Raw genomic sequence first — 14,754 nt, 5'->3', positions numbered from 1 at the left:
GACCTTTGTGTCGTGCCCTTTCCCAGTCAAGTGTTCCCTAGTCAGCCGGGCCATTTGCTGGCCCTTGTATTTGCTTAAATTTGTCAGCTTTCTTAAAAGGGCCTTGTTAAATGTTGGTCTCAAATTTAAAACTATTCTGTTATCTATGGAGACTTAAATTTGTTTACACATTTTTACTAAGTTTGTGCTATTCATTGTCACATTAGGCTTTTAAAAATTTTGTTTTAAATTTGTAAGGCCCCTTAAGGCCCGCCCGGTTAGCCGCCAGTCTGTGGATGGTTTTTAGGTGGTTTTCCGTCTGCCTCGGCGAATGCGGGCTGGTTCCCCTTATTCCGCTTCAGCTACACTAGGTCGGCGATTGCTCCGCAAACAAGTTCTCCACGTACACATACACCACCATTTTTCTACCACGCAAACATAGCGGTTACACTCGTCTGGTGTGAGACGTTCCGTGGGGGGTCCACCGGGGGCCGAGCCGCACAATAACCCTGGGTTCGGTGTGGTGCGGCGGAGGGGTGAAGTGGACTGCGGTAGTCGTCGAGGGGTTGTGGACCACTGCGGCTGCGGCGGGGACGGAGCCTCTCCGTCGTTTCCAAGTCCCCGGTTAACATACAATACAATACAATACAAAGGTTCCTTAAAGGACTAGGCTAAATTTCGCTTTGAAATTTAAAATCAATTATGTTAACTTGGGACATTTAAATTTGTTTAAGCAATTTTACTAAGTTTGTGTTAGTCATTGTTTCATTTGACTCTTAAATATCTTGGCCAGACAGGGTAGCTGCGCTGTCTGAGGCGCCTTGTCACGGTTCGCGCGGCTCCCCTCGTCGGAGGTTCGAGTCCTCCCTCGGACATGGTAGTGTGTGTGTGTTTGTGTGTGTGTGTGTGTGTGTGTGTGTGTGTGTGTGTGTGTGTGTGTATGTGTGTGTGTTATGCTTAGGACTAAGTAGTGTGTAAGCCTAGGGACTCGGCAGTTTCGTTCCATAGGAATTTACTACCATCTTAAACATCTTGCTTTAAATTTGTCAAGTCTTTTAAAGGATAATTTGATCTGTAATTTAAAACCATACTGTTAGCTTGTACATTTCAATTTGTTTTTGTAATGTCCACGAGACCGTAATAAATCGCGTTGACTTCAGTGTAATTACTGTCTTTGAATAAAAGTGTCATTTCTGTTCGTCTTATAGTTTTTTTTATTTTATTTATTTATTTATTTATTTATTTATTTTTTTTGAGTTTTCATCTGTACTACACTATGTACGGGTGTACCCCAGGGAATTCTATCTATGTGTGGTCCAAGTTTCATCGACTTATGTTACTTGGCAGATGTGAAAGTCACTTTCGTTCTTAAGTTTTGCATAGGAGTGTATATAAATCCACGTGATTGCGTGTTTAAATAGAAGAAAGCTTTTAATGCAGCGAAAATACGTATGCAGAGTGTGGTAGACAGATATTCTACTATTCAAAAAGAATAATTACAGGATAGACAACCCCATGTGGTTGATTACAGTTAGTTTCAACCACCACACAACAATCATCAGTTGCATGATTATTTAACAAGACCAAAATTAACACAATGGAAATACCTACCTACTTTTAGTTGAGAGACAGGTTGAATCTCACCGACACTCATGGATATGCTGATAATAAATGTGTATTGCCACCCATGTGTGCACATGAATTTGAGCTGACCCACAAGGAAATGCAGAATTTCCATTACAATTTGAACCAATACGTGCTATGAAAATTAAACATCACTCGAAAGCCCACGTGATCTGCAAGCGAAGTGAGTGAAAGACGCGTTAATATGCACGGATTAAGCCACGAGCACGTTATGTAATACGAAAACCAGCATCAGAGAGACTTCCTGCAGCGAACATGACGTCTCAAACTGCAATTTTCTCGGGCTAGGACTGCGACTTCCGTAGGCCAAACTCCACGTACTCTGTGAGACATACCGCGCTAAGCATCCCAGAGATAGCCTGTGGCAGTCCGCCAGACACGACAGCCAGTGACAGCCTAAGAGAAGGGCACTGGCGAGTGCCGCATTAGCACGTTCTGGAAACAGGTTGGTGCATGAGGCGCCAACGTGTTTCAATAGGTTGAAGGTCTCTGTTGGATTCCTTTTGTGGTGTCACCGCCAGACAACCACACTTGCTAGGTGGTAGCCTTTAAATCGGCCGCGGTCCGGTAGTATACGTCGGACCCGCGTGTCGCCACTGTCAGTGATTGCAGACCGAGCGCCGCCACACGGCAGGTCTAGAAAAACGTCCTAGCACTCGCCCCAGTTGTACAGCCGACTTTGCTAGCGATGGTTCACTGACAAATTACGCTCTCATTTGCCGAGACGATAGTTAGCATAGCCTTCAGCTACGTCATTTGCTACGACCTAGCAAGGCGCCATTATCAACTGCTATTTATCTTGTGATGCATGTACCGTCAGAGCTATGTTCACCACTTATGGATTAAAGTTAAGTATTCCAACAGATACGTACTATTTTTGCTAGTCTCATATCATTGACATGTTCCAGACCTCACGCCAGCCTGCGTGAGCTTAAACGCATGCCTTTCGGCTATCTCCTAGTGGCTTGGCTGTCTTGCCAAGTCACAACACCTTTCATGTTAATTTCTTAAATCTGTTGTCATTTACGGCATACATTCCACTTCTAAATTTACTATGATGTTTCTGACTCTATCTGGGAGGAGACTGAGCAGTGGAAGATGTTACTTTTACACATAATCAAGAACGATCTGGCACACTACTACACTATAAAACACAGCTTATATGTAATTCATGTCACACCGTCTCATACGGAACCTCCATCCGCTTTCTTTTATGTACTGTATATGATAAGATACTGTCATCCCCCTTCCCTTCTGTGTGAAAGGATGAATGAGCAAATGTATTTCTAGTTGCATGCTTGATAGTAGCAGACAAGCCTGTCTGCTAGAGAACAGTAGGACCAATGTCGGAACAGGTAGCTACGATTTCTAAAAGCAAAGAGGTTTCTATTCTTAGTATGGTCCTGTCCGTCCCTTGTCATGTTGGTATAGGAAGCTGCCTCTCTGGTCACTTCCGTTTGTATCTGCGAGGCACCCTCAGTAGGGGCCCATGCCAGTCTGTCCACAGCAAGGGCCTGAAGTGATAAGATCTCTGGCTAAGCGCATCTGTGCTAAGTGAGTAGGACAATGGATTTCTTAAGTTCAGCCTAACTGAAAACTTAATCACCTGTATTTCAGGTTTAGATCTAAAATATCTAATATTATCTTAAATTGCAACGCAGTGTAATTCGAGTGTGAAGTTCAGAATATCTTCCAGTAGTTGCTTTGTCACTACTTTGTGAGTAATGTGGAACTATGTGTTGATGATCTGTAACTCTAACTAAGATCATCAATGTTAAATGCGAATGTGCATGAGATTATAATGTCTCATCTTGACAATATTTTTCAATATAGCAACTTTTCTTTATATTCAACCCACCTGGGGTGTACTTTGTGAGACCAGTACCACGTGCTTATACAATTGTTTGACCCATCAGGTTAATAGTAAGACGACAGTAACCAGTTCGAGGTTTTTCTTTTGTAAATTGTGTTTCAATGTAATTTATTTTAATTATCAAAATTATTGTGGAGTTACACTCTTTGTGTAAACCAAGTTGACCACGTGAAGCATGTGATGTAATCATCAAAGTAGCCCTCAGCTATTCTTTTCGGGAAGATTTCACAGAGAGTTAGTGTGAATTTAGTATACCAGTGTGTGGTAATTTCATGACGGACAGGATTGCACTACGAACATAACTTATTTGGGTGAAAATTGAATCGGTTGGTTCTGATTAATTTCCTCTTGCACATGTTTCAACGTATTTCGTGTGTTATTTTATTAATGCAGTGTTGTATGCAGTCTCCTAATCTTGGCTCCATATTTGATGTGTTCCATAAGATTACAAAATCACATTTTCACAATCCTACATAAGGCACGAGTTTAGATATGAATCAAGTCTAATATGCTGAAATTTTAACGGAACAATGATCAATGTTAAAATAAATGTCCAAATATAAACATTTATTTCTTTTTATTTAACTTCTCTTTATAAATATATATATATAAGGTACGGCCAGACTTTCAGGAAACATTCCTCACACACAAATAAAGAAAAGATGTTATGTGGACATGTGTCCGGAAACGCTTAATTTCCATGTTAGAGCTCATTTTAGTTTCTTCCACCTACGCTCAATGGAGCACGTTATCATGATTTCATACGGGATACTCTACCTGTGCTGCTAGAACATGTGCCTTTACAAGTACGACACAACATGTGGTTCATGTACGATGGAGCTCCTGCACATTTCAGTCGAAGTATTCGTACGCTTCTCAACAACAGATTCGGTGACCGATAGATTGGTAGAGGCGGACCAATTCCATGGCCTCCACGCTCTCCTGACCTCAACCCTCTTGACTTTCATTTATGGGGGCATTTGAAAGCTCTTGTCTACGCAACCCCGGTACCAAATGTAGAGACTCTTCGTGCTCGTATTGTGGACGGCTGTGATACAATACATTCTCCAGGACTGCATCAGCGCATCAGGGATTCCATGCGACGGAGGGTGGATGCATGTATCCTCGCTAACGGAGGACATTTTGAACATTTCCTGTAACAAAGTGTTTGAAGTCCAGTTGGTACGTTCTGTTGCTGTGTGTTTCCATTCCATGATTAGTGTGATTTGAAGAGAAGTAATAAAATGAGCTCTAACATGGAAAGTAAGCGTTTCCGGAGACATGTCCACATAACATATTTTCTTTCTTTGTGTGTGAGAAATGTTTCCTGAAAGTTTGGCCGTACCTTTTTGTAACACCCTGTATATATATATTGTGGTGTCACCGCCAGACACCAGACTTGCTAGGTGGTAGTTTTAAATCGGCCGCGGTCCATTAGTACATGCCGGACCCGCGTGTCGCCACTGTGTGATCGCAGACCGAGCGCCACCACAAGGCAGGTCTCGAGATACGGGATAGCACTCGCCCCAGTTGTACGGACGACTTTGCTAGCGAATACACTGACGAAGCCTCGCTCCTTTGCAGAGCGGATAGTTAGAATAGTCTTCAGCTAAGTCTATGGCTACGACCTAGCAAGGCGCCATTAGCAGTATATTGTCAGAAACTATAGAGTCTCACTTGTATCGTCAATAGCGATATACCAAGGATGGATTAAAGTTAAGTATTCCAGAAGCTACGTACTTTTCTTTATAGCATTCATTACGTATCCTGTTTCAGACCTCACGCCATCCTTCGTGTGTTTATAGCGTGCATTGCGGTCCCCTCAAATCACACTGCGTCGGCACTTCTGTCGACACATCATATATATCCCCGGTTGTTGTAAGATGACTATTAAAAGATTATAATTAATGTTAGTCTGGTTGGGAATTTGGTAAGGTAGACTGGATACCTGGTGAAACAGTTGCTCAGTAATGAAAGATTAACTTCCCCAGATAGTTCACAAGTTTTAACCCGCTTTTATTGTCTTGATTATCAGCACCGCTTTCAAAACAACTTAATGCATCAACTTTACAAGGTGCGTATCTAACAGACCAGCTAAATATTGCACTCACATGCAGTGGACATATACAACACCATTTATCTTTCCCAATAGAAAATTATTTATTTATTTTTATTTGCGATTTGAGCACTTAGGATCACGCTGCAATTGCCTTTCTTCTTTGTCCGTATTTCCCTCTTTCTCCAGTACACCTTCATATGGACACTGTGCTGTCGCTTCTGTTCATCCGTCCACGATCTTCCAGTCTTCTTTGTTCTTTCGACTTGAAGTACTTCCAAATTTTGGGTCATGGTCCGAAATGTACCATCCGCAATGTAACATCTGAACTTCCTGAATGTTGTACCTTTCCAGATCGTTACGAGCTTCATTAACCCACGTCGTTGTTGTCTTCTTTACCACAGGTAGTCGAATATCCTTTTGGTTAGTCTGGTTTTGTCCATTCTGTGCAGGTGTTCTAGAAATGATAACCTCCTCTTTTTCATGGTCTCCGAGATTTTCTCCACCTTTTTGTAGATTTCATTGTTGCTCCGAAGTTTCCCGCCAGTTTCAACCGGGGTTTGACCCACGATATTCCGTAATTTCCTTCTTTCTAGTGTCTCCAGCTTTTCCAGCTTGTGCCGGCCGGTGTGCCCGTGCGGTTCTAGGCGCTTCAGTCTGGAACCGAGAGACCGCTACGGTCGCAGGTTCGAATCCTGCCTCGGGCATGGATGTGTGTGATGTCCTTAGGTTAGTTAGGTTTAAGTAGTTCTAAGTTCTAGGGGACTGATGACCACAGATGTTAAGTCCCATAGTGCTCAGAGCCATTTGACCCTTTTTTTCAAAAAATGGCTCTGAGCACTATGGGACTTAACATCTATGGTCATCAGTCCCCTAGAACTTAGAACTACTTAAACCTAACTAAGGACAGCACACAACACCCAGCCATCACGAGGCAGAGAAAATCCCTGACCCCGCCGGGAATCGAACCCGGGAACCCGGGCGTGGGAAGCGAGAACGCTACCGCACGACCACGAGATGCGGGCTGACCCTTTTTTTTTCCCAACTTGTAATTCATTGAGAGGCTTTCGCTGGCATACGGGCACTCCGTTCTTGCCACAGCACTGTAGTGCTTTATTTTGGAATTCCAAAAGATGCATTTTTTGTTGGAAATATGTTTAGCTAATACGTAAGTTCTCTCCATTTCTCAGATGCGGTCCACGACAGAAGCTTTCTCCAGTCCGTTCTCTTGTGTGGCTTCACCGAGATATTTGAATTTTTTTACCCTCTCAATCCGTCCAACCTCTGTTTCAAGAAATTGTGGTCCGTGTTTGTCATTTGTCACGAATTTTCGCTTCTCTCTTTGGAGATCCTTGGTCCTGTCTTGTCAGCGATCCTTTCTAGTAGGTTGATTTGTATGGCCACTTTTACCAAATTCTCTGAAAGTATTGTAAAATCATCAGCGAAAGCCAAGCAGTTGACTTTGATTCCGCCCTATTTTCTTCCTAGACATATTGGGCTAATCCCTTGATTTTCAAGTTCGGAATTCCGAATTCTCACAATCTTCTCTACGAGACAGTTAATTAGTATTGGTGATAATCCATCGCCTTGTCGCACGCCTGTCTTGATTTCAAATGGTTGGAACAATTCTCCCAAAAACTTCACTTTGGAAGTTTTGCCTGTTTAGATTTCTCTGATAATGTTTGCCTGCTTGTTTTTGACCCCAAATTCTCTGAAGATCGGATGTAGGTTCTCTCAATCCACCAAGTAAAAGGCTTTTTTTGAAGTCAATGAAAGAAACCACTTTAATTTTGCAGTTCAGCATTCTATTATTTATTATTATTATAATTTCAAATTTAATCAGTTCCTGAGGAAATATAACCTTTCATATATCACCGGTTTACGCTAATACGGAGAGGCAAGACATTCCTCCACTACAGTAATCCAATCCACACTACTGACACACCCACTTTTTATAGAATCTTAGAACATACTCTGAACTCAAACACAACGAGGCATCTCGAACAGTCACACGTGCCAACCAGCAATGATTGCGGAAACATAGATCAAGTGGAACCCAACTCAAACCTTTCTCACATGACATGCTGAAACGATGGATGACGATAGTCAGGTAGATACTGCATTTCACATTTTCCGAAAAGCATTTGACTCAGTACCACACCTACGCTACGTATGGGGTATCAAGTGACTTTTGTGACTGCACTCAGACTTTTTGGTAGAGGGGACGCAACAAGTTATCTAGCATGGGGAGTCATCGACAGATCTAGAAATACTTCGGGTGTACCCCAGGGAACTTTTTGTATCTCTTCCTGTTCGTGTTTTATGTTAATGTCCTTGCGGACAATGTTAAGAGTAGCTGAAGGCTTTCCGCAGACGATGCAGTTATCTATAATGAAGTAGTATACTACAATATCAGAGAGCCACAGTTGGAATCAGTAAACTGATACAAATATCAGTGTGTAACACTCTGCAGGGACATGAAATAAAACGATCGTGTATGAAGGTGTTAGGAGACTTCGGTTTTTTGGCAGAATACTGGGGAAGTGCAGTCAGTATACATCTACATGGATACTTTGCAAATCATATTCAAGTGCCTGGCAGAGGGTTCATCGAACCACATTCACAATTCTCTATTACTCCAATCTCATATAGCGCGCTTAAAGAACGAACACCTACATCTTTCCGTACGAGCTCTGAGTTCCCTTATTATATCGTGGTGATAGTTTTTCCCTATGTAGGTCGGTGTCAACAAAATATTTTCGCATTCGGAGAAGAACGTTGGTCATTGGAATTTCGTGAGAAGATTCCGTTGCAATGGCCGGCCGCGGTCGTCTTGCGGTCTCGCTCAGTCCGGAACCGCGCTGCTGCTACGGTCGCAGGTTCGAATCCTGCCTCGGGCATGGATGTTTTTGATGTCGTTAGGTTATTTAGGTTTAAGTAGTTCTAAGCTCTAGGGGACTGATGACCTTAGAAGTTAAGTCCCATAGTGCTCAGAGCCATTTGAACCAAATCCGTTGCAATGAAAAACGCCTTTCTTTTAATGATGTCCAGCCCAAGTCCTGTATCACTTCTGTGACACTCTCTCCCATATCTCTTGGTAATACAAAACGTGCTGTCCTTCTTTGAACTTTTTCGATGTACTCCGTCAGTCCCATCTGGTAAGGATCCCACACCGCGCAGCAGTATTCTAAAAGAGGACGGACAAGCGTAGTGTAGGCAGTCTCCGTAGTAGGTCTGTTACATTTTCTAAGTGTCCTGCCAATAAAACGCAGTGTTTGGTTAGCCTTCCCCACAACATTTTCTATGTGTTCCTTCCAATTTACGTTGTTCGTAATTGTAATACCTAGGTATTTAGTTGAATTTACGGCCGTTAGATTAGACTGATTTTTCGTGTAACCGAAGTTTAACGAATTCCTTTTAGCACTCATGTGGATGATCTCACACTTTCCGTTATTTAGAGTCAACTGCCAATTTTCGCACCATTCAGACATCTTTTCTAAATCGTTTTGCAATTTATTTTGATGTTCTGATGACTTTATTAGTCGATAAACGACAGCGTCATATGCAAATAACCTTAGACGGCTGCTCAGATTGTCTCCCAAATCGTTTATATAGATAAGCGACAGCAAAGGGCCTATAACACTACCTTCGGGAACGCCAAAAATTACTTCTATCTTAAGACTTTCCGTCTATTACTACGAACTATGACCTCTCTGACAGGAAATAACAAATACAGTCACATAAATAAGACAATATTCCATAAGCACGAACTGTGACCTCTCTGACAGGAAATCACAAATACAGTCACATAAATAAGACGATATTCCATAAGCATGCAATTTCACTTCAAGCCGCTTGTGTGGTACAGTGTCAAAAGCCTTCCGGAAATCCAGAAATACGGAATCGATCTGAAATCCCTTGTCAATGGCACTCAACACTTCATGCGAATAAAGAGCTAGTTGCGTTTCACAGGAACGATGTTTTCTAAACCCATATTGACTGTATGTCAATAGACAGTTTCCTTCGAGGTAATTCATAATGTTCGAACACAATATATGTTCCAAAATCCTGCTGCATATCGACGTTAACGATATGGGCCTGAAATTTAGTGGATTACCCCTACTACCTTTTTTGAATATTGGTGTGACCTGTGCAAGTTTCCAGTCTTTGGGTACGGATCTTTCGTCGAGCGAACGTTTGTATCTGATTGTTAAGTATGGAGCTAATGCATCAGCGTACTCCGAAAAGAACCTAATTGGTATGCAGTCTGGACCGGAAGACTTGCTTTTATTAAGTTATTTAAGTTGCTTCACTATTCCGAGGATATTTACTAAGGAGATTGCGTACAGATCTCTTGTGTGACCGATCCTAGAATATTGCTCAAGTGCGTCGATCTGTACTACATAGGACAAGCAGAGAAGGGTCTTACCCTCCAACCTACTTTGAAATGCATAGCAGACACGAGAAACACGTTCTGGTGAAGTGATATGCTTCTGTTAAGGAATTCACATGCAAAAAGTTTGTGTGACCAGGTCTAGAGCAGCGTTCCAATGTTCGGAGTCACTATCAAGTAGAAGGGCAGCACGAATGGTCACAGTTTTAACTGACAGGTGGGAATGTGCCACAGAAGTGTTGAAGGAACTGAACTGGAAAGTGGATGTAAACTATCCCGAGAGAGCCTACTTACAAAATTTCAAGAAGCAGCTTTAAATAATGACTCTAGGAAACCTACACCCTACATATCGGTACCGCAGGGATCGTAAGTACAAGATGCGATTAATTATAGTACGTGAACAGGCCTTCAAACAGCCACCCTTTCCATGCTCCATACGTGAATGGAACGGGAAAAGACCCTAATAACTGCTGTAACGGGTCGTATCATCTGTCATGCACTTCAAAGTGGTTTGGGGGGTACGGACGCAGATTTAGAAGTAGAATATGTAACTGAAATGCACATCAATTATAGATGACAATATACACAACAATTTTACTCAAAGTCAAGTTTATGTGTCACTGTATCTAATGTAATGCAGTATAATGTAGTGTATCGCTCTGTTAAACTGTTACGTATGATTTGTAGAGTTTAAAAAAATCTACTCAATAAGCAGCACTATCGAGATATGTAAAGTTACAGTTGATTTGTAAATTTAGCTCATTTTGGATATTGTGACAAATTGTCAGAAAAAAAGACAAATCAATAATGCTGAAGTGTATACATATTGGGAAATACGAATGGGATAAGAGTTCTGGTAAGGTGGTATGCTTCTGTTAAGGAATTCACATGCGAAACGTTTGGGTGACCATTTCTAGAGTACCGTTCCAATGTTTGGAGTCATTATCAAGTAGGCATGACGACAGACATCGAACACATTCAGAGACCTGCTGATAAGATGGTTACAGGGCGGTCTAATCCATACGAAATTGTAACAGAACTGCAAGGCGAACTAAATTGTGAAGCTCCGAAAGAGAGACAACAGAGACAATGTGTTTCTTGCGAAACCCTTTTGGGTAAATTTAGGGAAACTGTATTCGAAGAAGCCTGTGAGACCACTTTGCCACCACCGTCGCATATTTCCTGCAGGGGTCACGACAATGAGATGAGAGAGACTGGGACGCGTACGACGACTCGATCAATATGTGGAAGCAAGTGGACAAAAAGCCAGTAGCACTGCTGAGACGTACCCTTCACCATGCTCGCAGAATACATACGTAGATTTGGACGTGTTTCTGTTCTAATGGTAACTCATCTCTACAAGGACAACTCGTAATCACTCAACTGCAAAAATGGCCCCAATCTCTCGCGCCCACAAAGAATTCAAACATTTTTACGTTACAACTCATGGTGAAAAATGTACACGCCTGTTGTCTGTCTCTAATAGTGAAGTTACTCTTGTTTTTATAAAGTCTGCTCCAGGTGTCACTAGCTATTTGGCCAATTCCATGTAATAGTCGTCTCTTGCCCGTTTCTGCTGATAGATGGCATACCCTATTGCTCTGATCGGCAATGCGAGTCAGAAACGTCTACCAAATGGGTACACGGCATTTCCATCACAACTTGTCAGGCCAGTCGTCCGAAAACTTCCATTTTTTCCCGTACACGCCTTCTTTGGTAACGTGAAATCTAATGTTAAGTCACCTGCCTCACAGATTTTTGACAGCGACACACTTAGCCTCCCACTTGCTACAACTCCAGCAGATTTTGGTGACTCCAGAGACGTATCAGCACCTCCAGCGGTCAGTTTTAGCTAGGATCGTTCAGTGCTCCGTCCATGGCGGTAACCAGCGGAGGAATGCGAGGGGGAAAGGAGTCATGGGGTACAAGCTACCCCTTCCCTCGCACCCCCCTACATTCACACACAAACATGCTTGTATCTTGTCCCACTACTCATAGAGACGTATCAGTTCAGCAACAGATTGAAGAAACGCTTGTCATGGACACATGCTCTGAAACATGTGAAATCTCAGAATGATATTACCCACTGTCCCCAACACCATATGTGAATGTGTGATTACGCTCTTACCTGTAACAGTATGACCGTAAATCGCGGTCCTGTTTCCACTTCTCTTCACTACTCCCTACAAACCTAATTTTAACCTGTTAAGCTTTCTTTTCAAGTTTTTCAGTGTCCGTGCGACATTCGGACTTTTCCATTCGTGGAACATTTGCCTTATTCGTCTTCCTCCTGATAAACCGCTTCTTGTGAGTCCTCACTCCTAGGTTAGTAGCTTGCCTCTGGATTTCTTTGCAAAGGAAGTGGTTATCATGGCATAAGTTTCGGAAGATTGCATGTCCTATGTACAAATTTTACGAGTCTTTAAAGCAACGGTTTCTATTGTCTTCCGCATCTTTATGTCACTCAACCCAAGTGCACAAGATGGTCATAACCTGTATACGTTCCTATGCCTCTATGATAGGGAAGAATGAAGATGATTCCTTATACTTCAAGTCTTCGGTCGCTGTCTTAGCTGAAGATATTTTTAATTCAAAATATAAGCAATAGCAGTCGGCTCTCTGGTTTTCTGGACTGGCAATCAGACACAGTGCCGTTCGACAATACGCATTGTAAATATCTCTTTTATTATAATAAACGCAGAACAGGTCAGTGTCCTTAAACAATAAAAATTGCTTTTGTATGACAAATGTATTTGCAATTATATCTTCGATGATAATTCTAGACTTGGTTTATAGTTGTTGATGTCTGTTAAAAGTCTTATACATCCTAATTTTTAAACTAAATCGTTTACATTCTTTCTCGAGATATAGATTTGCAGCTGCAAAATATCTGCTTCGTCGATTGTCACTATTGCCCACTTTTCTTCCAAGAAAACCAACATAATTTCCTGCTTTTGAAAGACATATCCCAATAATTTATTTAAATAACCATTCGGTTTTATATCTAACTTTTATACGTCTCTCTTTGATGTAAAATTCATAGTTGTATCTTCAGTTTCAGAATTATGTGATTCACCTCCCTTTTATTTACAAACTGTTAGCTTTAAGTTATTACAAATTTATTTTCGATTAAAGTATTAAAAAAAGGAAATAATACGGAGTTTTTTTGGGTCAGTGATGCTCTGGATCAGCAGAAATGACAGGCAGGGCTGTCTGTCATCTCTTCGCAGCCCAGAGTAGTGTGTGCTTTCGACTAATTAGCAAGCGGCCGAACATTTTCGTTATAAAGAGTAATTCCCATTCTCTGAGTGGCCTCTTCAAAGAGGGTGGAGGAGCAGATAGGACTTCAGAACTCCCTCTTGCCCTTACTATGAGGAACTGCTCCTGATAAAGGGAGTATTAAGCAATTATCAACGGCATGAGGATGGAGAATGCAATGGAAAGACAATGCGTATCCTCAGAGCACCTGACCTGTAATTAAAAAAGTGTCGTTATCTTCATTAGCAACAGATTCCGGACTAGTCACTGATTCGCATCTCTGAGAGGGGACTGCCAAGGGGTGGGCGATTACGAGAAAAAGATGGAATAAACAACGAAAGTCAGAGTGTGGAATGTCAGAAATCTGAATATGGTAGGAGAGTAGCAAAATATGAAAAGGGAAATGCAAAGAGTAAGTCTAGATATAGTGGGGTCAGTGATGTGAAATGGAAACAAGTTAAAGATTTCTACACGCACGAATATGGGATAATACCGACAGCAGCAGAAATGGTGAAATGGGAGTAGGATTTGTCATGAACAGGGAGGTAAGTGACAGAACGAGTTACTTTGAAAAGTTCAGTGATTCGGTTATTCTCGTTAGAATCGTCAGCAAGCCAATGTCACAAACAGAAGATGAAGACAGAGAGAATATGAATTCGCTGAACGAGTAACTTAGTATGTAAAACAAAAAGCTGGTAGTAGTGAAGAATTGGAATGCTTTAGTAGGGATCGCATCCGCCTGCTTAGCTGAGCGATCAGTGTACAAGGCTGCAACGCACGGGGGTTTAGTTATCGATATATTGAAAAATCTCTATCGGTAGTCTTAGAAGACCTTGAGTTGCTATCTGACTTAAGTTGGCTCTGTTTAATCGCGCGGTTATGCCCCCAGTATCATTTGCATCGAAATTATCATTACACTCTTATTATCAAACAAAAATATGGTGATTGCTAGCTACGAAATCAATAATGCGGTGATTAGCATATGATACCAAATTAAGATTTATTCAGAACAGGATGAGCAATATTTCTAGCCTAACATGACAATCCAATACACTCGCTAACCTAACTAGCCTATCATTGGCACAATGCATCCTCTTTTCCTAACTACTTAAGTCAACACTGAACCCGCAAGTGACTCTATTGAAGTTCTGCCTGAACGGACACAGACTCAGAGAGCGCCAGTCAAAGAGCTAGCGGAATACGAACTCATTTAGAATTACAGTGCCCTACTTTGGCTGATGATTGCTAATATCACCGTAATTCTCCGTGGTGATTACGACGGTCGGCCCAGCCAACGTCGTGATGCCGTCTTTCCCGTGAGCGAGCTTGGCTTTAATCTCCAGCTTGGACGTGGTTTGCGTCCGTAAAATCCAGTACGCAAGTGTTCAATTGCGGAGTCCGTCACTAGTCAATACTCAAGCTACTTGCACATATGCCAAGAGTAGTTGGTCGACTCAAGCGCGCGGCAGCAAAGGTACACTTCAGATTGCATCTGAACACCACAAGTTAGTGCAAATCTGTTTCTCTCCTCAGAGGAACAGATAATGCTAC

Source organism: Schistocerca americana, chromosome 6 (genome assembly GCF_021461395.2).
Source record: "Schistocerca americana isolate TAMUIC-IGC-003095 chromosome 6, iqSchAmer2.1, whole genome shotgun sequence".
In the NCBI taxonomy this organism is placed as follows: Eukaryota; Metazoa; Arthropoda; class Insecta; order Orthoptera; family Acrididae; genus Schistocerca; species Schistocerca americana.
This window is presented reverse-complemented; position numbering follows the sequence as displayed.